The 23427-nt window shown below is 39.3% G+C and overlaps 1 protein-coding gene and 2 long non-coding RNA genes across 5 annotated transcripts in view; 2 read left to right on the forward strand and 1 right to left on the reverse strand.

Moving 5' to 3' along the window:
- DACH2 (dachshund family transcription factor 2) overlaps nt 1–23427 on the forward strand; it is a 247642-nt gene that overhangs the window by 1106 nt on the left and 223109 nt on the right. The window lies entirely within an intron of this gene.
- Nucleotides 49–21994, forward strand: LOC128795233 (uncharacterized). Its single transcript, XR_008433446.1, has 3 exons — nt 49–121; nt 21092–21284; nt 21963–21994. It is a non-coding gene; the product is annotated as an uncharacterized LOC128795233 (long non-coding RNA).
- On the reverse strand, nt 7388–8788 carry LOC128795232 (uncharacterized). The gene is made up of 3 exons (XR_008433445.1): nt 8362–8788; nt 8071–8270; nt 7388–7816 (listed from the first exon to the last, which is right to left on the reverse strand). It is a non-coding gene; the product is annotated as an uncharacterized LOC128795232 (long non-coding RNA).

Genomic DNA, 23427 nt, shown 5'->3' on the forward strand with positions numbered 1-23427 from the left:
TAGAAATGATAATGATCTAAATAAACACAAAACCCTCTCGGGGCTCGGCAGGAACACTGGTGCCGTGGGGCAGGGTGTAAGGCAGGCACTTCGGAGTCGCCGTTCCCTGCTTCAGCAGTTGGTGAGGGACGTCTCCAGAAACGTTTCCATGCCAGCGTGCTTTCTGTGGCAGCAAACTTTCTTTACAGACGCTTCAGCGAGCTTTGGGTGCGATATCCGACCTACGGCGTGCCCGTGTTCAGTAACTGTGGGCTTTGTGTCCCTGGTTCGTCCTGCTTAGCACTGAACGGGGGTTTTATCTTTAATAACTTAATTTCGTGCCATGCGGGGCCTGATCCTGCGCTCGCTGCTGAAGCGGGAGCAGACCGGGCGTTATCCTTGAATGCAATGTTTGCTTTGTTTCAAATCACTTTATGTTGCAGGTGGCAGTTTAGAGATGCACTTTATTGCTACATCTGTTAATATGAACTATGTGCTGGTTTTCTTGCTCTCGTTCTGTTTCTGTAACCCCTTCTCCCGCTGCCTATTTCAATGTCAGGCACCTCGATGACATCACGCCCACTGCTTTATTTAAGTGATGGGTTTGGAAGTACGGTCTGAGGCTTACATTAATTTTATTCAAATACATTAGATTACTAAGGGGCACATTTCACATGTAAATGCTTCTGTGAAATGTTTCTGAGACTCGACTAGCATGAAAGTTGATGGTTAAAGAAATACATCTCGTTAATTTCTGTGACCGTGCCAAAGTTATTTTATTAGGGAAATACAGGATCTGATAGGATGCAGCCTGTAGATGCAGTCTAATGATTTCTGCTCTTGTACAACCAGCGTTTTAAAATCTCGAAATGCTGCAGTGTTAAATGTTTAAAACTTGTATTTCCCAACTTTTTTTCCCCCCCCTTCTCTTTGACATAGACTTATGGGTGTGATAGGACGAGGGAATGGGTAATGCAGTGGGAAGGTGAAGAGCCAAGTGATGCTCCAGAAGGGGCTGAACGGAGCAGAGAGTGGAGCAGAGCCCTTGGAAAGGCTGGGGATGAGGCAGAGCTCCCAGCTCAGACTCACACGTGTTGAATGTGCTTAAACTCTCCCCACCCTGCTATGAAAACATATTTTTACCTGTTCAAGAATAGCAAATCCCTGTACATTTTGCTTCTTCGTGCCTCATGAAGATGCCACTGGTTGGAAGAACCGGCTCACATCAGGTGTTTTGCATTCACGGTTTCAGGTGTAAGGCATGAGGAGTGTTATCAGCACACCTGAAACTTTGTTCAAGGATTGTAACTTAATGTTAATTGTATTCTGTCCTGCGAATTAAATGCTTAATGCCTCATTTTATTTACAGATTTTTTTTTTTTTCCCTTGAGCAGTCCATACTTACTGGAGAGAATGTTGGGTAAAAACAGTTAAATACATGAGCAATCTTAATTATTTTTGTTTGCTGTGAAATGACCTGGGAAGCACTGCAGTGCACGTTATCAAACAAATCAAATGCAGTAGAACTGTTACAACACATGCTCACAGCTTTTAGTTCTGTACCTGGAAAGTAAAGGCTTGAAAATACGTTATCTTTCAGAAATACTGCTATCAACTCGGAATACTGTGCATTGCTTTTCTAGTTAATATTTTTAAAAATTTGATAGCTATTTATAAGTTTATTTGAATACTGTAGAAATGCTGCAGTAAACTCAGGAGCTGCCAGTAAAAGCAGTAAGAAATGCTGGGTATCATTATTTTCACTGGTAATTGACTTGTAAAAGTCGGCATCTCTTAGGTTAGCGTGCACTTCTCATTATTTTTTGAATTGGGATGCAAACCATCAATTATATATAACTGAAGAAAAAGATAAATTCTACTTCTCCCGCTTATTCTGATGTATTTTTCTAGTTGAGTTTGTCTACAAAGCTCGTAAGAGCTCCAGAGAAACACACCCGTGGGTGAAAGTTTTTTGGTGTCTGTGTTCTGTAGCAGGAGTTACTCTGTCCAGCAGCTCTGACCTGTGTATTTCTGTAGTACGTTCACACGCACTGTTGAAACTTTCATTCACGTATTTACACAATATTCCTAAAATGTTTGTATTTAGCCAGCACCGTGCAGCCTGGTTTGCAAGCAAGGTTTGTGAAATGAAACTAACTTGCTCATTTCATTGCAGGTGCCACCCTCAAGTGAGTGCAACATGCTGACAAAATCTAGCTGCTGATGGGCAGCACCTTAGAATATTACTTACATTATGGAGGATTGCTTAAATTTAGTAGTAAACCATAACATTTAGTTAATTTTAAAAAAAGCAAACTGTAATGAGGATGTATTTTTAAAAGGAAATTTAAAACTGTAGTAAGAACATGTTTATGATAGTACATATGTCAGTCCTGAAAAATTGGATTATATGAGTGTGATCACAGCCTCTTCCACGCAGTTCTGTGTTTGATGGATGCTACTGGCCACTGAAAAAAGCACAGTGTTGGTCTGGATTTTTCAGTGAATGGTCAGAATACTTTCCAGAAAAGAGCATTTCAGTGCATGGCATATTTTTTTATGATTTAAAGCAACCAGTTAAGCTAATATTTTGCATTACTTTGGCTATTCACAAACAATAAAAGGCTTTAGAAATGAATTTAAGCAGTAAATGCAGACATTTAATTTTATGAGATAATGAGGGTCTAGTCATGTTGACTATTAAAAGCTACCCTATAGTCAGCAGTACTCTGTCTTTTATTAGGAGACTGATGTCAAGATTATAATTAAAGCAATCCAGCCATGTAGCACTGCACACAGCTTCCTGTATATTGATAGGAAATGTGGGCATCTGATTGTCCATAAACTTCTTTCTCTAAGTGGATATTTAGCCTGCATTCAGACTTGGCCAAATCTATGAATTTTGGAGGTGTTAGCATTTTTAAATAAACATCAGTTTTTCAGTTCTCCTCTCTTCCTTGGAGAAGAGGCTCACTTCAGACACTCTGGAGAGAGATCGCTGGCAAAGTGGATTCTGCTTGAGATGGAGAAAGGAATTCTCCCACTTCCTGAGCGGTGTAGTTATGCTTTTGGAAAAATCCCTCTTTCTTTTTATGTATCTTGAAAGTCTGTGCCTGTTCAAAACTCCTAAAATACTTGAATATTTTCATCAGATGCATATCTAATCTGGAGAACCCTTGATTAAAATTCCCTTCTTTCTTCATAGCACTAGAGCTCCCCATTTGAAGGATAACATGCTTTTTCTCCAAAATGGAGTATTTGTATGATTCCTGCATGTGTATATGCATAATACATATGTAATTTTCTACTGAGACTTCTACAACTGAAAAATACTGTGTTTTTGTAGCAAAGACAAAAAAGCTAAACAATTAGGTATTAATGATATTCTTGTTGCATATTCAAAAGGTCTTTGCAAGCATTTCTTCTCCTTTTTTTCTTTTCACCATTTCAACCTGCAGAACTCTTCACTGTCACTTCAAATCACACAATTCTACAAAGATAAAACAACATTTAAACTCATTTGCTTTGGGAGGAAAATTGAGCATTTGCACCCAATAAGCCTGATTGTGGAACTGCATGCAAATTGTGTTTTGATTTATCTCTTTTGCACTTTTTTCCATTTGAATTGATCTTGCATTAATTTCGCCAAGCGGCTCTGTGAGGCTGCAGATGTTGCCCTGTGTTTAATAAATCAATGAGACAGATCTGAATGAATCACTTCAGATGGATTCTCTGCTCGGTTTGATGTCTAGATGTTATTCTTAGCTTGTTATCATGACAGATGCATTAATGTTCCCATACACTGCCAGCAATGTCAAAGAGATTGAAGCTTTTAAAGTGGCGGTATCCCCTTTTCCCCCTTCTGTTGGAATAACTAAATTGCCTTTAGGAATAGGTCAAAATATAAATTTAATCTTGGCATTATTGTGGGGGAAGATGCTAAACTCCTGATCGTGTTACAACGCAGGCAAATGCAGATTCTTACAGAATGATTAATTATTCCCAAATAGTGGAGATCAATATTAAAATCTAAACATAGGATAGCTCCTTAATAGAGTAACCACTTTCTCAACATTAATATTTCATTGTAATAGGAATGATACGAATAAATAATATAAGACTAGAACATGTTAAAAGTATTGCTATAAATAGAATATCATCGTGTCCAAATTGATTACAGGCTGAAGTGAGGCTTTTCTTTTTTCCTTTTTTTACCTCATTAAGAATTTTCTTTTAAAGTTAAGTATGTCTGGATTCAACATCTGTTAGATTTAAAATACTTGTTTATTATGTTACTGCTACTACTCCCCATGTAGGGCCAGATATGTTGGAGAAGTTGTTGATCACCGTTAATTTCGGGTCAGTTTAGTCTGGTATCCATTATCTTGGATAGAACCTGTGGAACACAAACCATAAAAGGCTGGAATGTGTCTTTGTGGAAGGGTTTTAAATTCTGAAAAAAAGATAGCACAAAGTGTAAAGTACTCTGCCATGAATAATGAAGATCTGTTTCTCATGTAGGCTATGCACAGCTTTTATTCCTCAGTGTTTACTAAACCACTCGTGGTCATTTTTGTTTTTCTTTAGAGGATAAATTAGTATTTTGTGCAGTCATTTTGCTAAACCTGATTTCTCTCTCTGACTATTTTATTTTCATTTTAAAAATTACTTGGAATATTCCTTTTCCTAATCTTTTCTCGACACGGAAGAACTTTGACTTTTTGTCTTTAAGGCTTCTGAGAATAAATTGGAGAAACTGGCTGTAACGGATCTAGATTTATGTTGGCATTCTTGGTATTCTTGCTCCAGTAGTTCCAATTTGATAAAGGAAACAATATATGTAATAGAAATTCACAGTTTATTCAAATGAGTTTAAGCTTTAGCATTGTTATATTTGCCTTTCTCTCACCAATATATCAATGTGTGGCAATAGCATTATACTCAGAAAGCCTCCAGAAGGGACCAGCTCTGTAGATGGGGAATTATTCTCACGCTGGGGCTGTGGCTGCACACGCAGCCTCTGTTTGTGCACTGCTTTGAAAGGCAGGGAAAATCAACTTTGGTCGGACTGAGGAGCCCAGCAAAACCCGCTGAATCAAAGAATCTTGTTTTGTTGTATGGCAGTGGCGTTGGAGTGAGAAACTAGTCTCTACCTACCTTAGTAATTTTGCAGTAAATATTTCAAATGAGCCTCATGAGATGTTTTAAAGAATTGTCTTGTTTATTTCACTGCTTTCAGGCTGGAATTGGTGTTTTGTAAGGGCTGTTTGTCAGCATTAGTATTAGAAAAGTGTTGAAATCCGGGCTGTAAAGTCTCCGTTTTGACTTTGCTGAGGTGAACCTCCCATTCATGCCAGGGGCCGTTTTCCAGAACAAGGGCAAAGAACTTAAAAATGTTTCTAGGATCTGAGCCCTTCTCATCAAAGGTGGGACATATTTACTGAACCCTGCTTTTGGAAGAAAAACACGTTCCTGTGTTTTTGGGTCTGATCTTGTACTTGCTGAATGGAGGATCTTGAATCTCTTTTGTGCCTTTCCAGAGGTGATAATTACGAATTTTCTGAACTTACAAACAAAGTTATCCAAATCCTTACTTTGAAATACACGTGAAGTTCCCAGCTGGTTGCTTTTGTGAGTTCTTAGTGTGATTATCAGTGTAATAAAACCTGTAGGTGTATGGAAATGCGTAATTTTAATGATTATTTACATGCACAGTACTAATATCAAACCCAAATGTAATGAGGCTACTTTGGAGTTCCTGCTGTCTGGGATGTGTTCCTTTGGTGTAAGCCAAGGCAAGGTTTTTATATGTTCTGATTAAACCTGCATTCCCAAGCACAAGTATGTTAGTTAGTAATGATTCTTAGTGATTTAGATTTATCCTGGTTGATATTAGAACCGTCCCTCGAGGCTACAAGCTTTTGATCTTTGTTCTCTCTTGGTAAAACAGGGTTGTCCAAAGTGTCTGGGTAATAGAGTTTCCCCTCTCCCTCCATTCTACAACCTGTAAGAAACACTGATACCTATTAACTAATGTACTTTGATACCTGCCCCAGAAGGTTCCAATATCCGAATCCTGTAAAGCAGAAATTTCTTTGCTTGCCTTTAGTTTTTGGTAGCGCAGCCGTGTTGTTGTTTGGTGTGTATGTAAAGTTTATTGTCACTAGCAGACGTGGGGAGATAATATTCCCTTGTCAGTACATCCTGACCCACTGAGCCCATTTTGCTCATTAAAATAGAGTATTTCAGAGCTTTTTGTGACCCACTCGCAAATACCTCTTCTCAAGAAAGTAAGAACCAAACCCAGTTAATGTGCTGCCTTTATTACTGTGCAGTGCTTTAAAGTGTGATGTTTAGCAGTGTATATTGTTCCTATGATAAGGTATAAAATGTTCGACTGCAGTTGTGCCTGATGTTATCAAGTTTCTGGAAATTGATATCTGGTACAGGCATTTAACCTACATCCACTCTGTCTGCTATCTACAGGGTGGGTTAAAAAGAAAAAGTACTATTGATCTGGAGCTGGATTAAAGTTTGAAATCGGCAACAGCATGAGCACAAAAGGCTTTTTTATGATTTCTCAGCTTGCCATTGATCTACCAGTTTTATTGCATTCATTATTTATTAAAAGAATTTGCAAGCTAAACATAACGTTAAGCTAGTTTGCACACAGGGACTGCACTTAGGAAATTGAATGGAAATTGCATTAGAGATGAACATCTGTGCTATTTTTCCACTCGTGTGTTTATGGGTTTGTATAAAAGGTGTATTGGATTAACAGTTATAACCATTATAGCTTGCAGCAATATGTTAGAACCCCAAGCATTTAGTAGTTATTTAAGAAGGAGACTCTTTTTTCTTACACTAAAAAGTATGGTAATGCCATGACAAACAGAGCTTTTATTGGATTATTCTTTATTAATGGGCTTTTTACAACTAATGTGTAAAACTTGAGGTATCTTGCTATATTATGCATGTGCACTATTATCTATGCTACGTAAAGCTCCATTAATATTGTCATTAATTGAAGGTTTCCAGTGACAATATTAGTTAAGGATTTGGCATCTGGTCACTGAAGTATTGAAATGTATTTTATAGAACATAAGTATTGAAAAGATCCTTAATATATGTTCCTTCAGATTTTTCCCAGCAAGTCAACTAGTTTACTCTCCTCCTTGAGCTGAGTACCTTCTGTGATGTATTGTCAGTGAATCAGGTGAAGTCTTTACTATTTTGAGATATTTTTCCATTTCAGTGAATTAGTTCAGTTGCCCTTTTCACTGACTGTAGTTGTGACATGCAAAGGGGAGGGTAGATCTTGAATTTTGAGGTCATCTCCTCTAATGATTTTAGAGTTTCTTTCTAGATTTTGCTCCCTCTGTAAAACAGAGGAAAATTTACTTCAGGGGCTGTGAAAAGTACGTTTGTATAATTAAGATGTTACCTATTTATTTGGTCTAAAAGTAAATCCAGTCTGTTAATGACACTAAAGGGTACTGAAATGTGTCACGTTGTGCATCGCCAGTGCACTTGCAAGGCTCAACCTGAGACATCTCACAGCTTGTGAGACTTGAGGGTTTCCTGTGCTCAGACACAGAAATGAGCTCCATGCCAGGAGGTTGTGCTGCCTCCTTGGAATGCCACCCCCTCATCCTTTCTGTCTCTGGTAGGATGACAGTATTTTGAGCAGAGGTAGCTCTGATTTTTCTTTGAAAGAATCTCAGGGCTGTTTTTCAGCAGCATTTTGCATTTACTGTTCTTCTTCACTCTTGTTGCCAGCCATAGGCTCCTGTGATCAGAGTTCTCATATTCTATCAGATAACACATTTCAGCTCCCCTGTAAGTTAAAGCAGGAGTTACGTTTAATGTAGGATTTATGCAATTAAGATACATGCATACTCATTGATGAAATGTTTACATACACACGAATTTATGATGTGATTTAAACTAAACTTATGGATTTTTCCAAAGCTCTCTCAACCATTGAAATCAGCCTTGGATTTTTGGAGAGGGAGACTTTAGAATAATCCAGAAATTTAGTGTAAATTGCATTTGCTGTGGGCACGATCTAAAATTGCGAAATAAACTTACAGGGCTGTGTGGGCTATCTTGGTGTCCTTAGTTAAAGTCTGTAGGTTTTTTTATGCTTGTCATAGCCATGTAAGTGAGTAATTCTCAGCATGTAATTCAATTCTGTCCAGTCTGTGGCAAGAGAACTTTTAGGCTGGGATGCTCTTGTGATATTTTAAATCAGCAAAACGCCAAAACTTTCTTCTTTGCTGTTTTCAAGCCTGGATGGACAGTGGAATTAAAACAGAACACTTTTTATTATAAAAAGTTCATCAGAGTTACTTCACACTGTGTATACAGTTCCAAATTTACCATATTTTGCAGAATCACAGAGCTGCTGTGTTTAGCAGGGTCCTCCTGAGGTCATCTTTGTGCATTTTGAGATGAGGGCTCTCCCTGTCTCTGAACTGGAGTTGGATGGATCGTGGATGAGGAATTGGCTGGATGGTCACGCTCAGAGCTGCCGGCAGCTGCTGGACGCCCAGGGAGCAGTGGTGTTCCAGGGCAGGCATTGGCACTGGTGCTGTTTAACACCAGTTAAACAGCAGGGACAGGGGGATGGAGCCACTGGGACAGGGACAGGAGCCATTGGGGACAGGGACAGTGGGGTGGAGCTCTTGGTGTCAGTGACAGGGACAATGGGGTGGAACCACTGGTGACAGGGACAGTGGGGTGGAGCCATTGGTGACAAGAACATGAGCCATTGGTGACAGGAACAGTGGGATGGAACCGTTGGGGACAGGGACAGGAGCCACTGGTGACAGGGACAATGGGATGGAACCACTGGTGACAAGGACAGGAGCCATTGGTGACAAGGACAGGAACCACTGGGGACAGGGACAGTGGGGTGGAACCACTGGGGACAGGGACAGGAGGCATTGGTGGCAGGGACACTGGGGTGGAACCACTGGGGACAGGGACAGTGGGCTCAGGGTGCCCAGAGCAGCTGAGGCTGCCCCGTCCCTGGTAGTGTCCAAGGCCAGGTTGGACAGGGCTTGGAGCAGCCTGGGACAGTGGAAGGTGTCCCTGGCATGGCAGGAGGTGGGATGAGCTTTAAGATCACTTTCAACCCAAACCATTCTGGGAATATGATCCAGAGCAGTTCCTCTGTCTCAGTGGGGTCAGCTGGAGTTGGTTGTGCTGAGCTGTCTCCAGGTAGATTTTGAGTATTTGCAAGGATTGATGCTCAGCCTTTCTGGGCAATGTATTTGCAGAGTAGAAATAACTGTGCTGTGGAAGGAAGATTTCATTGGGATGGCTGGGTTCTGTGGGAGTTGGGAGTAGATGTCACAGGCAGCCACTGCTGGGGTCACTGCCCTGCAGAGGAGTCACTCAGGCAGGTCAGTACAGACACTCTGCTGGTGTGTTTGTCCTGCCTGGGAGTCAAGCATGCCATCTTGTGCCATCTCCATCTCACAAACAGTTTCCTGAAATCCTCTGTGTGTGATGAGGAGCTGACTTTGCCTATTCCCCGCCACCCCTAGAGAAGAATATTTGTATATTTGCAATTACAAAATAAAGGTGGCTGTAAAGAAAGCTCCTGGCACAGAGGTTGTGCCAGTAGGGGGATTTAGTTACTTGTATGTTACAGTAACTTAAGAGTTGCTAATTAAGAAGATAAAGCTAGTTGAAAGAAAAAGATATTTTGAGTTTCATTTAGAACCTCTAATCAGCATGTTCAAAATATGATGCATTATGGTTTTTCTTACATGTGCAGCGGTTGTTTTTGCCTAGTGCAAGTTTGACATGCTAGCTAATAGACTGTTTTGATAACAGTTAATCAGAGAATGTCCTGTGTCTGTGAAATGTTATCCCTGTTGTTTTCTGTGAGGCTGATGAAGGCATCTCTCTTTCAGGGCTGCAGGTGTCTGCAGCTGCCTCCTCTCCTCCTTGTACTTTTAAATGTTGTTGTGTGCTGAAGGAAGGCAATTTTCTAAAGAGCTGCTGAGATAATACTGAAAAATAGAAGCAGGAAAAATGTCAAGTCTTTCCAGTGAGACTTAAAATACATGTCTAAACAAGAAAAACTGAAACCCCTCCCCCTAACACACAAAAACTCCCAAAACCAACAATAAAAAAACCAAAACAGAGCAAGGTGGTAAAATGCTGGCAGTTAGACAAGAGCAGAATATGGATACTGAAACAGGACCCAGGGTAATGAACTCGGTGTTCTGTTCCCTCTGTTGTATGAGCTTGTTGCTGAAAGATTCATTTGTAGCTCTGGGGAGTCTTCTGGCTTGTAAAGCTTTATTTGTTGGGTTTTTTACACGGCAGTTCATGTATCTGATAGGTGACTTCTCAGAATACCTTGAGCACCCTGCCATTACCAAATCATTTTTATATTCTGCCAGGCTGACTGTTTGCAGAGAGCTCGGTACAGGGTGGCTGAACCTTTTGCTGCCCTGCTGCAGTCCAGGTGTGTGCCATGCCCCTGTGCCCAGGCTGATGTGCTGCTCTCAGCAGCCACAGTGCCTCTTTCAGGAGCCCTCAGCGAGGGTTTGGCCAGAATTGTTGCTGTAACACACTGCAAACCTCACTTGTGCTCATGGTCAGCAGTGCTGAAGAGCATTAATTGATCCTGCTGTTCTGTGGACTAGGATTTCTTGTCTCAGAAGCAGAATTGCTACCACTTCTTTCTGCTCTGTTTTTATGAATTGCCTTGCTTGCTAAGCAACTGACTTTTGGTTCAAACATCTCTCTTCTTGCTGGAACTTTGAAACATTTCTGTCTTGCAGCTTCATGAATGACTTCTCTCTTGCATGTTAACGTTGAGGGTTTCTGGTCATCCACTTACCTTGCCCTATTTAAATATGCTTTCTTCAGAATTTTAGTTTGCAGGTACCTCTCCCACCCCACAACCACAGCCCTCTAATAAACTGCTCCATCTTAGTATCTTAGTTATTTGTCCTTAAAGGAGAGAATCTCTATTCATGTTGGTGTGGAAGCAAAAAAAAAAAAAAAATACTGGTGAGACATTGACTGGAGTCATCTTTCCTGAGTAATGCAGAGAGTGCAATGGAGTAGATCAGATTATGGCATTAGACTTTTAAAACCATTTTTAACAACTTCTGTTCACTGAGTGAAGGTCAGTTGAGTGACTGAGTTCTGGTATATTCTGATCTGGATAGAAACTCCTCAGGAGAACTTTTTTTATTCGTTCATGTGAAGTTTCTGATAGTATAAATGCTGTTTTTTTGTTCTTTTTGAAACTTAGCTATTAACAAGGAGTTGAATGCCTGGCAGGGATGAGCATCTCTGCTGCTCAGTCTCACATGTAAGCCTGTAAGGGGCTGATTCTAGTGGGACTGCATTTCATTGAATTAGTGTGTTGTATTAGGGTCTGAATGTGTTGTGATGATGATTTCTGTTCTGCGGTCTGTTCTGTGATGATGATTTCCTCCCATCTCTGGCTGTCACAGAATTTCTCTTTGACATCTTCAGGTTCTTGTGGCCACACAGCTTCATCTTTCCTCCACATCTAGATTGACCTGTCATTCACAAAAACAACACAATAACTCAATACACAAACAGCAGACACCACTCACAAGTTTCATTTGTTGTGTTGGTCACTGAGTTGTCTTTAAAACTTTAAAAGTGTCTTACAAGCCCAAAGTTTAAGATTTTCTTGACCGTATTTTGATACTGGTGTTTGTTTGCAGGGGTTTTTGATGCTGCTGTTTACTTTTCTGCTTTTTAGTTAGAAGCTCTTTTTAGCATCTTATGCACATGAAATAGTTTATCTAATTGTGTCAGATTGTTTCCACAATAATCCCCTGTAGCGTCTGGCACTGTGAGAATCTGAGTGAAAGTAAACAAGTTTACAGACAGTAGGTGGGCAAAGAGTGTTTTTGTTTAAGTGTTTGTGTTGATTGCTTAGTTTGGTTGTATGACTGTGGGCAAAATTTGAAAGTTCCTTTTTTCGCTTTTGGTTTTTCATAATGTCCTGACCCAACCAGTGTAAGACTGCAGAGGAGACAGAATGAACACGAAGGCTTTGCATCTCTCATGAAGGAGGAGATTCCTTTGCTTTGTCTTTTTAACTCACTGCAGGCAAAATTCCACAATGGAATCATTGTAGGACCAGAGTCTTCCAACTGATTTCAGTGATTTTTGGATTGCCAGCATAGAAAGCATTCAAACCTCAGTGCACAGCAATGAGTTAATCTGTAAATTTCTTAGGGCCACATCAGGAAACCTTTCATGCAAATTTGGAAGTGGAATAATGAAACAATCCTTGGGACATGAGTTGTATCACCTATGTATTTAGTGAATCTTATATTTGGATAGATTTTTATTAAGTCCATATATTTGTACAGGAAATAAACATGGAAGTGGTGCATAGTGGAATCCCAAACCTTTCCAGTAAAGATCTGCATTTTTATGATGAAAGGCACTGCATGGGCCAGGAGTAGTGAGAGTCAGTAGATGTTCATTTGCATTGCCTGATAAACAGTTGTAAAGAATCAGGGATTATAGGGTGAATAGGAATATTACTTTTTCCATTGGGGGAAGTGTTTACCAATGGTGATAAATACAAATCATTTTAGTATAGGGAATACTATAAACTTGTTGCTGTGCATATATTGTACATTGCTCATATTCAGAAATCCTTACTTGGAGTATAATCATATTTCATGTATTTGAGACTATCGTGATTATTTTTAATCAGGGAGTGAATTTTAATATTCTGGAGGTGACTGCATGTAAAAAATAGTGAAAAATAATTGTATGTACCTTAGTTTAAAAAGTAGCAAACTGATAATTATTATGTATTTAATTAGCATATACATTTCATAAAGGTTATGGCATCATAGGTAGCATCCTGGCTATCGAGCCAAATCTTGATTTATTCTTGCAGAATTCAGAAAAGACTGAAAACATGATGAAGGGCGAAGCACCAAGCCCCTGTATTTGTGTGAGCCCAAATGGTGGTTGGTGATGAGTACTTCACAGGTGCACTGGCTTTTCTGGGAAATCCTTTGCTCTCTCGGAAGGGGAATGGCCACTGCTGGGCTATTTCTGCCTCTGGTTTTGGTGGAGAATTCGGCCTTGTGTGTCATTTAGACTTTGTGACACGTGTAGCCTCCCAGGGCCTAATGACTTGTCTGCAGATGGGCTGTTATTTATTACAGTCATGTAGAATAAAATTGATTGTCTTCTAAAATTAATTTTTCATTTGCCTCCAGCTCTGCTTTAATAGAGGACACACAGTTGCCTGTTTGCAGAAATACTGTTTAATCACATTAATATCTCAGCCCCCCAGGCTGGTGAAGATAATTGTACAAACGAACAGCAAAATCTGTATCTTTAACTTCTTTTTATGATTAAATTATGCAAATGACTTATCTCCTGCCCTTCCAAGCACTAATCATCTAATTAGGAATGATGTGTTAAAGGGATGGTTTTGAATCAGGAGAAGGGGAGAACGGAGGAAGCAGAAAATGGGACCTGACAATGAAACTGCTGAAAGTACTATAGCAGTACAAGATAAATTTGTGTATGTGTTCAAAAAGCAATAATAAAGGCTTGCTGTGCTATTTCTAGTCCTGTTTTTCATAAGAGGATAATTCTTCTGTCTGATCTTCACCCATAATTTTCCATATTAACTTTAAATTCTCTATTATTGTTGTTATTATTAACTTAGTACTTTCTCTTCCAGTTCTCATAAGCAATGAGTGCGAGTGTCTCTGCATTTGGCTTTAGTAATAGAATGCTTTGAAAGACAGAATGCATTTATTTGTAATTTGTGTCTTATCAAAGTGCTTGTCATTGTACTGAAAGATGTCCTGAGCCTGTTAAATACTTCACATATCTCAGTCTCTCTTTTTTGAATACTTAACTGCTGGCTAAAGAAACTCAGAGCTTTACATTTTAATGTGAAAATGCAAGTGTCCAAGTAAAGAGGGTGCTCATCTCTTCAGTGTCCTGTGCCTAGTTTGTGGAGTTTCCCTTTGCGTGAAAACCTTTAAATTTAGATATTTAGGCAATCATAAATTTATATTTTAAGCATATTTACCTGAAATAATCATGCCTTGACCTCTCCAAGACCTTACAGCCCAGTTTGCTGTGTTTTTTTTTTCCTATTCCATAAGCAAATTCTGTTTTTTGTAAGTCAGGCCTTTATAAGCAGATCCTCCTGCTTAAGGCGCATTCCCACACTGGGCCCAAACTGTCAGTGTATTAAAGGTACAACAAACCAACTCATACCAGGTGACAGCCCTGACAGCTTGGTAATGTATTTGTTCTTGTTTTTCCTTGACTCAATTATTGCTGTACTTTCTCTAAGTGATTAAATTGCAGTTAACCAATAAAATTCTAGAGAGTAACTGAAATTTCAGGTATTCCTCTATGAGAATGTATTAATTCCTTTATAAATGTGTGAAAGCATTAATGCACGAGAGTATATGGATTCATAGGATGCTGTATGTAGATAACCAGTACCTTCCACACTCCCTAAGACATTTTCCAACATCTGCCTCATTCTTTAAGGAGCCTTAGCTTCCCTGCCTTGTGTGTCAGGCTTGTGCCCCTGTCTGGCACAGGTTTACTGATGCAATCTGAGGAGCTTAACTTGCACAGGAAGGTGTGAAACACTTTTGCAAAGGTAGGTATCCCCCAAGAGAAGCTAAAAGCAACGATGTCAAAATAATCTTTTTGCTAGTGCTTAGGTGTATGTCACAGGGATTTAAGAAGGATGAAACACCTCACACAAATGAGTTTTAAAAAATTAAAATGCTGACTGGGGCGGATAAGCTGGCTTTTCTGTGTTGTTTTTGGATGGTTTAGCATAAAGGTTGCAAGTTCTGACACCACTTCCATTTGTCTGACACAGACATAAATTGCTGGTGGAATGTTTTTATAAACACTTTGTGGATGGGGAGGCTGCATTTCTTTCTGTACCTTCCAGCAGTGGGATTGAATTAAATCAGTTCACATCTATCTTTGTGTGTATTTTTGTCATTACCCCCTGAAAGTCTTCTCAGAAGGAAAGTTGAGACCACCTTGTTGCAGAGGGCTTGCACCAAGTCTTTGTGCCAGAATATTTGTGGAAGTAATTTTGGTACACAAGGTCTAAATATATTTTGGCAGAATTATAGGAGACTCAAAAAGAACATGGGATTTCTTATGGTATTAACAGGTTCTGGGATCCATCAGGGATTTAAATTGCTGTGAGGGCTTTGAGCAGAACTGTTCTTTGGGTAGGAGTTCTGTGGTAATTAAGGAGCACACAATCCTAGACTAATTTCTTCTGTTTCTTTTAGATTGACTGGATCCTGATACCACAAGAAGAGCTAAAAATAGAGGCTTTGTGCTTAGGCTGATAGTGTGTGATAAGTCAATGGAGAGCATGCTGGAGAGCATCCAGCTGCCATTCTTTGTGTGACTGAATTTCTTAAGCCCGATGGCTTTTGGCTGAGGTGTTTTAAGTCTGTAGGACAGTGGCACTGAGGTCAGGGTTTCTGAGATGGGCACCTGCTGAGAGACCATTTGTAGATGGTCTTAACACCAACAAGGAATCTAAAACCTCTTGTAATCTGTAGCCTGCATTTCCCAACTGTTAGGCAGAGGCAGATTGGAAGAAGGTAATCTGCAGTAAGGACTGGGATATCTTTTTCTTTTCTGTGTGTGCACAGGCTCAGGGCTTTATCTCACCCAGCTGCTCATTCAGATGTTTTTCTTATCTCTCCACTGGGCAGTTTGCACTGAGTAATGATATGTGACAACAGATGGTAGATAGTGAAATGTTCTGTGAATTAAGTTGGTCTTGCAAGAAGTTGGACAGGAAAGAATTCTAAGACTTCCCGATTAATAGGTAAAGTGCTGGAGCCATCTCATTATTTCTTTTGGTGTTCAGAAAGTGTTAAGTCATTTAACTTTACTCCTATGAGTTCTTCCTCTTGGTGGGTGGAGTGCTGGGCTTACCTTGAGTGACCAATTCTCTGTGCTGACATAATTGATGGTTGCTAAAATATCCAGCAGCCTATCTTAACGCAGTCAAATTGTGAAGTCTTTTAAATGTGAGAGAATTCAAGCCAGTCTTGACTCTCTGATTACTGCTCATGCAGGGCATGGGGAGAGAAGTGGAGATGAGTGTTTCAATTATTCTCATACCTTGCTGGTTTTGTACTTTGTGAAGGAAAGGATTATACTCAAATAAACAGCAGGAGAGCTAATACCTACTGCTTTTTTCCTTCTTTTTGTTTTGGTTTTTCTTTCTCTTATAATCGTTCAAGGCAAAGGCCGTTTCAATATTAATCAAGTTACATAATAAAATAATTACTGCACAGAACACTAAACTGTTATGCCCTTCCTCTAGCATGATCTTACAGCAAATCCTGTATCAGTGGTAAGGTCTAGGCTAGCTGTGACATTTAAGAGCAGTGAGAGTTCTTACAGAGGAGTGGTCGTAGTTATTGATTTGTCTGCTAATTTCAACTTAATTTAGTCTAGAAATCCAAATGAATTCCTTTCTGTGGTCTTATTGTGGGTTGGGGTAATTGAATATTTTTGAAGAAACACATAATCCTGTCATTGGGCGGAGGTTTTGGCAAATACTGAGAAATGGTAGAAGATTTAAATACTCAAGGATCCAGATGTCAGTGTACACTATATGATGCACAGTTTCTGGAATCGTGGGTAATGCGGAATGAAGCCGTGTTGGTCAAGTTTCCTTGACTTCCAAGAATAATGTGAGGATCTTTCTTCACCCATATGGTTGAAAATCCAGTTTGATAAACAGAAAACAATAGTCTCTGCTTTCCATGGCATTAGGGTGCCCACTGCTTCATCTCTTTTTCAGGTCCTGGTAGTTCATGCACATGAAATGACAGCCTGAGCATATTTGTGTGGTCAGTTTAATATATTCCCATAGCTCTGCTATTTCTTAAAAGTTGTAATCTTTGATCTTGGTTTTTCAGAAATTGCTGAACTTGTACATTTAATGACTCACAAGCATTAGAGAGGTCAACTTTCTTCATGGAGCTGAGATTAGCTGTCCATGACTCAGTGTTGTTCAAGCTGGAATATGCAATGTTTTTCAAATTGCAGCTGTGTGAAAGTGTGGAAAAAAAATATTGGAAATACTGGGAGGATACAGATCCCCCTTTAAACTGTGGGGGCTGTACATAGGTTACCCTTGGAGTGTACATTCTCCAAAGTAACCTCTCGTGATCATATTCTGTGTATTTTAAGAGTGAGGAGAAATAAGCAGTCATTGAAATAATTAGTGATGCATAAGAAGGTGAAGTTGGGATTCCAAGACTGTACAGACATGTGGGTTAATACTTCTGTAGGAATTGTTCTGGTTTCTGCATCCTCAGGGGTTGACAAATCCTTGTTGTCAGCCACCTATCATGGAAAGCAGGGCTGGGGAAGGGTTAATCTTGTGTTTTTCGAGTGCATTCTTTGGCCAGTTTTGCAGTTGTTATGCTTCTGTATGTGCAGGAGATATTTTGTATTAGAAATATCCCAGAGGTTAATGTCTGATTTTGGCAGTGGACAGAGCAATAGTCTGAGGGTAGTGAGGGTGCCTAAATTGTACCCCCTTTATGAAGTGTGCTGGTGCACGTCTCTTCTCTTCCCTTGGCTGCTAAGCTTCAACCCTCTGCCAGCAAATAGTAACGGGGCACATCCATTCTGGATCCATTCAGATATAAACAGATTGCCTGAGGGCTCTTTGTGTAGTTACTTCTACTCAGAAAATACTTGGATGTGTCACAACTGGATCTTGTCTCTTCCCATTTGAGATCAGACTCGTGTCTCTGTGTCTCTAAACCTGTACAGGCAGCCTGCTTGTAAAATGGTGTATCTGAGTAGTTAGCAAGGAGCAGCATGATTCCTAACAAGGAATTGTTTGGCGGAGTCTGTGGGACAGACAGAAAAGTGTTAGGGGACTCTGTAGATTCAAGGGGCAATTTCATCTTGGAAACTGTCAGGGGAAAAGTGAAGAAATGAGAGCAGAGGTATCCAGGAGCCATGGATACAATCACTGTGTGACTTTTTTTAGCCTCCCAACACTAAAAAATTCTTATTTCATGGCATAATGTATTCACCTTGGGTAAGCAATTAAAGTTAATTAAAAAAACCAAACCAAACAGTCACTTAGTGTGTGAATGCATAATAAGAAATGCACATGTAATAATCTAGAAAAGTAAGGTATGTATTCCATTGTGCAGTTATTTTGGGCTGGAAGGTTGCTCACATCCCACTTTAGATGTTAAAAATGAATTTTAGGAATGGAATAATTTTTTAATATGGCTAAATAAATTTAAAGGGAAGAACCTTTCCCTATAACATGTTTTTTTAATCAATTTCTTGTAACTTATTTTCCTGAAGACGGTTGGAGAGGATAAGTCATGAGAATAGGTGATAAAAAATACATTCTAAAACTGCTTTGAGTTCAGCAGCTGCCCCAGAAGTCTCTAGGAATCATTTCTGTAGACTGAGCAGCCTTGTTCCACAGCTGGCCAGGAAGGAGCAGGTTCCATTCCTGGTTGGAGCCCTTGGACACAGGTCTGTGCCTGGCAGGAGGAATTGGATTGGTTTTCTCTGAATTCATCTCACTTGGTGCTATGGATTTGCAGAACTGAGGTTGCATTTGATTCTGGAAATCAAAGCATTTTTTAACAGGTAAAATTTCTCAGAAACGTATTATGCCTGGACAAAATGATGTGGTATGGATTGTTGCATGAGAAATTATTATTTTTAATTTTATTTTTCTGTACATGTGCTCTATTTATACTGCATGTGTATAACTCATAAACTAAATTTTTAAAAAGAATATTCATTAATCATAGCTAAGTTGTATTTGCATTTCCATGGCACTTAAGTGTTGTGGTAATCTCAGGAATTCCCCAAGGTGTTAATTCTCCCTGGGCACTGAATGTTAAACTGCCCCAGTAGTTTATGAATCTCAGATCTTGGTTTTTGGGTAATTGACAAAAAGCATGAAGAGCAGCTATATCCCCAGGGCCCCCTGAAATTCCCTTGGTTTCTGGGGCAAGATGAGGATTTCAGTGGCTGGTTTGGAAAACTTCAGCCAGAGTCACTCAAGGTCAAAGGAAAGTTGGACACGTCAGAGAAACAAAATGTAGAGAGGCAACTCTTCCCCATCCCCTGAAAATACAGCGGTGTAGAACGTGCAGCTTTACAGAACTCTGTAACAGTAACTCTTCTATTATGGGATGAAGGTGAAAAATACTTTCCAGATTTTCCCCTTTATGCTTTCATCATAACAGCAGCCTTAAATTGTGCTATAGGAAAAAAAAAAAAAAAAAAAAGAGGTTTTTTTATCTCTTTATTCTCCTAGTACCAACAGTCTAGAGCTGGGGGTTGCTTCTTTTTCAACCCTTGTTACACTTAAGAATCAAAGTGTGAAGTGTAACAGATTGATAAATTCAGTCTCTGGATCTTTGTCCTAAATTAATTTATCTTTTCAAACATTTATATGCAAACTCAGTTGGAATTAAGATTAGAAAATCCAAAGGAGTTGAGCTTGTCACATCTGTGGTTACATAAAAATAGGGCTTTACTTTGTGATATTAAAGCAACAAATTACTGGTTTATTCCTAGAACAGGCAGATCATCTTTCGCAGTATAGCCTGATTTTATCTTTTATAGTTCTGTGAATATCCCATATCATTTGCACTTCGCAGATAATGTAGACTTCTGAAGATCTTCACCATGGAATTTGTACTTTGTTTTTGTGGTAAGCAGCAGAGAAATAGGGAACAACCCTCTCATCATTTATGTATCATGACCCAGCATCTCGGAGCCTTGGGCTATTATTTCAAAATCCAATATATTCAAACTTTGGCCTCAGAGAGCAGTAGGATCAGTACACAAGAACAATAGAGTGATAAATATAGATTTTTCATTAAGGAAAAGACTATATCCTGTCATTTTTGAATCAGTGTTGGAAGGAGGATCTGAGGATTCATAGCCTCCTGTAGGCTCGGACGTTGTTTTTGTTCAAAAAAAAGAGCTTTTCACATTGCTGTGAGTGAGGCACCGCCGCCACACAGAAATAAAATTTTAATATATGCTAAAGGAGGGATGCACTAACAGTGTGACAGTAATTTAATGCAAGTCAGTTTGGAGCTGTGCATAATGAGGGGGAGATGTGGAGCCCTGCTCATCCCAGGGCTGGATCCAGGTGCAGGGCCTTGGCTTGGGGTAAGCTGGGCTGCCTCTGCTCCCTGCACCAGAAATTTGCTATTTTAGTCAGATTATACGCAGGATCATTCTTTGGAGCACAGCAAGCCCGGGTTTCTAGGATGAAATGGGGCTCCTGGATGGATGGCATATGCTTTTAGGCATCTCCTGGATGAATGTCCATATGTACGTGGAAGCACACCACCCCCACGGAGGAGGGGGATCTGCTGAAGTTCTGGAAATTGCTGAACTCCTCAGAGCTGTTAACACATGTTATATTCTGGGAGACTTTCCCATTCTAGGAATGCCTTTTCTTCTCGTTTAAACGGATTTTCACTCTATGTCCTTAAATAGAGCAGCTGTGATAGTGTACAAACAATCAGAATTTATGCTGAAAAGTAATTCTTGTGCTGTTTGTTTCATTCTCAAGGAAACAATTTATGGTTTTGTTTTGAACCCAACAAGTCTGATGGTGGTTACTGGAGAATGCACCAAACAGTGAAAAGTTTTGGTTTGTGCAGTAAATGTAAGAAACCTGTGATTTTTGCAGGGTTCAGATGCCACAAAAGCAGGTTTGACCCCATCTGTCAGTACGTGTGTACCTATTTAACCACACGTACTTCAGATTTGAATGTGAACAGCAATGCTGGGGAGGGCTTGGGGTGGACTTTGTATGTATGTGGTGATTATATATTGCTGTTGTACCTTTTGGAAGTTTACAGAGGAGACCTGTGTTTGATGTGGTGGGAGGGAGGGTGGAGGTGGAATGATAAATTATGGCCTTGCTTTCCAAGTCCTGACAGGAAGATGCTTTATTCTGTATTGTTATCAATGAGAAAATAAAATTACAAAAATAATATTATTTCACAAGTTTTCTGCTTGCTTTTAGCTGACAGGTCTCAAAGTGGATATAGCTTTTTCCACCTGCAATCAAATGTAATAAACCATCTTCACTGCAGAAGTCAAATTCCTGGAAAAAAAAGAAGTTGGAAGCTCACACTTACACCATAAAACCTTGTTTATTGCACCCATCAGTCTTGGAAGATATGCCCCACAATGGGGTTTGGTAAAGCCATTACAAGGTGCCGTATGAGTTCCATTTGCCTACAGTAAATAGAATGTCAGAAGTGTCAGGGGGAAATAAATATCGGGCTGGTTAAAAGGGAGCAGAGATGGCTCAAAGCATCATTGAGAGGATTGATTTATCTGGCATGCTGTAATGACTGCAGATGTGGATCTGTTATTCTAGATGAGCAATGAATTTGATGAGCTGATAACACAGGGCCAGAGAGGCCTGGTTTTAATTACTGATGAGGAATTTATTTGTGAAGCACTGTGATTTACTGAGGGTTTGTTCTGTTATTGACAGGTGACCTTGGGGCTTTTCTCTTTTGATGAATAAAAAAAGCAGCATTTTTTTAAAGGAAAACTGTTTTATCAGTGCTGTGAATACAGTGAGGTCATTTTAGATAGAGTATTGTCTTTCAAACCATCTTTATATATAATTATTTTTTGCAGCAGTTGTTAATTGCCTCTCTCATTGAGATTGTTGTGTATGCTACACTTGCTACTTGAGAGACACTAATTCTGGTGCAGATTGTTGCTAGCAAGAATATGTTGAGAAGAACTTTATGGTAGAGATATTAAAGCAAATAACAAAAAGTCAAATTAACCAAGAGTATATTACTGGATTGTTCAGCTTTTCAGCTGCATATCTTATCCTGCATGTATTAATTTTACTGTTCTGATTTTCCTTACAGACTACCAAGGAGAAAAAATACAGAGAATTAACAGGCTCTTTGTTTATCTGTCTGCTTGGGTTTGTTTTTTTTTAGTAAACATGTTGTTTTAATTATTTTAAGCAGCAATTTTTTGGTGTTGTGTCCATCAGGATACACTGTTTTGTTAGGCAGAAAGTTACTGACATACCTGTTATTTCTATACATTTATTTTACTGCATTTTCTCACGCAGAATATAGTTTTCTTTTTGATCTCTACATACAGTGGGAATTTTAGTTTTGACTTCTGTGCTTATGCTCCTAGTTCTGTGCTGCACTTGCAAACTAGCATCAGAATAAATCAAAGTGATTTCTGTCTGAGCTGTGTGCAGGTACTGTAGTAGTTTTCCAGTTTGTAGATACTGTTTGCTCTCAAATAAGTTTTTATTTTAACAAAGTAGGAGTTAATTTGGACTCAGCATTTTGTACATGATGTCTTGATGAAGGTGCCTATGATTTTGGACATGGAGGAAGGTGAGAAGAATTAGGAAGAAGTTCCTTCATTTTTTACATGAAGACATAACTTCTGGTGATACTAGAGGAAAGAAAGGAGCAAAGATCACTTGATTAAATGCAGAATGACAAAACCCAAACCAAACCCCCTTTGAAGCAAACACCTCCCTTTCCCCCCACCCTGTAGTGCAGTTTTGTTCCCTTGCTTTCCCTTGCTTTTTCTGTGGGGTTTTCCATGGAAAGGCAGCAGTTAGCTAATCATGAATAACATGTATCTTATTATAAACACTCGGTGTTTAGCTCTAGGGATGTTATTTCAATTAAATGCATCTGACAATTTTAGATCTGTTCATGACTTAAATATTGCACTTAAGCAAAATGCAGTTAGTGAGAGTATAAAAAATGGTCTGTTTTACAGATTTACTGGTTTTAGGTGGGTTTTTTTGGTGTTTTTTTTTTTTTTTTTTGTAAAACCAATGTGTTTTTTAAACCAATCAAGTATATTTCACCTATAAAGATGAATATTTTAAGTAGCAACAACAAAAATTTGTCTCCACCTTTTTTGTGGGACTCAGTTCAGATTATTATGTGGGACTTCCCTGATATTAATAAAGTGAAGAGAGGTCTGTTGCATGAGTTTTCAGCAAGGGTTTGGGTATTTCTCTGCAATAATGGCAGCCCAGATTTTGGTCTGGTGGGTGACCTGCAGCTGCTGAGGTCGGTTGATTTTTGTCATTGATTACAGCAGGAGATGGCTACAGGCTACAATTCAAAGCAAATGCATTGCTATTTATAAAATTTGTTTTTTTAAAAATCACTTCTTACAAAGCATCTTAACATGCACAATAAATATAAAAGAATTAACAGACTTGGAAGTTTTTATAGCTTCTGTGGGACTGGGCTGAACTTGGAAACAGTGCTCCAGAAGACACATTCCTTATTGCTGCTTTCCCCAGTGCCAATCTGTGTTTTGTGGCACTCTAAGTAGCAAGGA

Source organism: Vidua chalybeata, chromosome 14, assembly GCF_026979565.1.
Source record: "Vidua chalybeata isolate OUT-0048 chromosome 14, bVidCha1 merged haplotype, whole genome shotgun sequence".
Classification (NCBI taxonomy): Eukaryota; Metazoa; Chordata; class Aves; order Passeriformes; family Viduidae; genus Vidua; species Vidua chalybeata.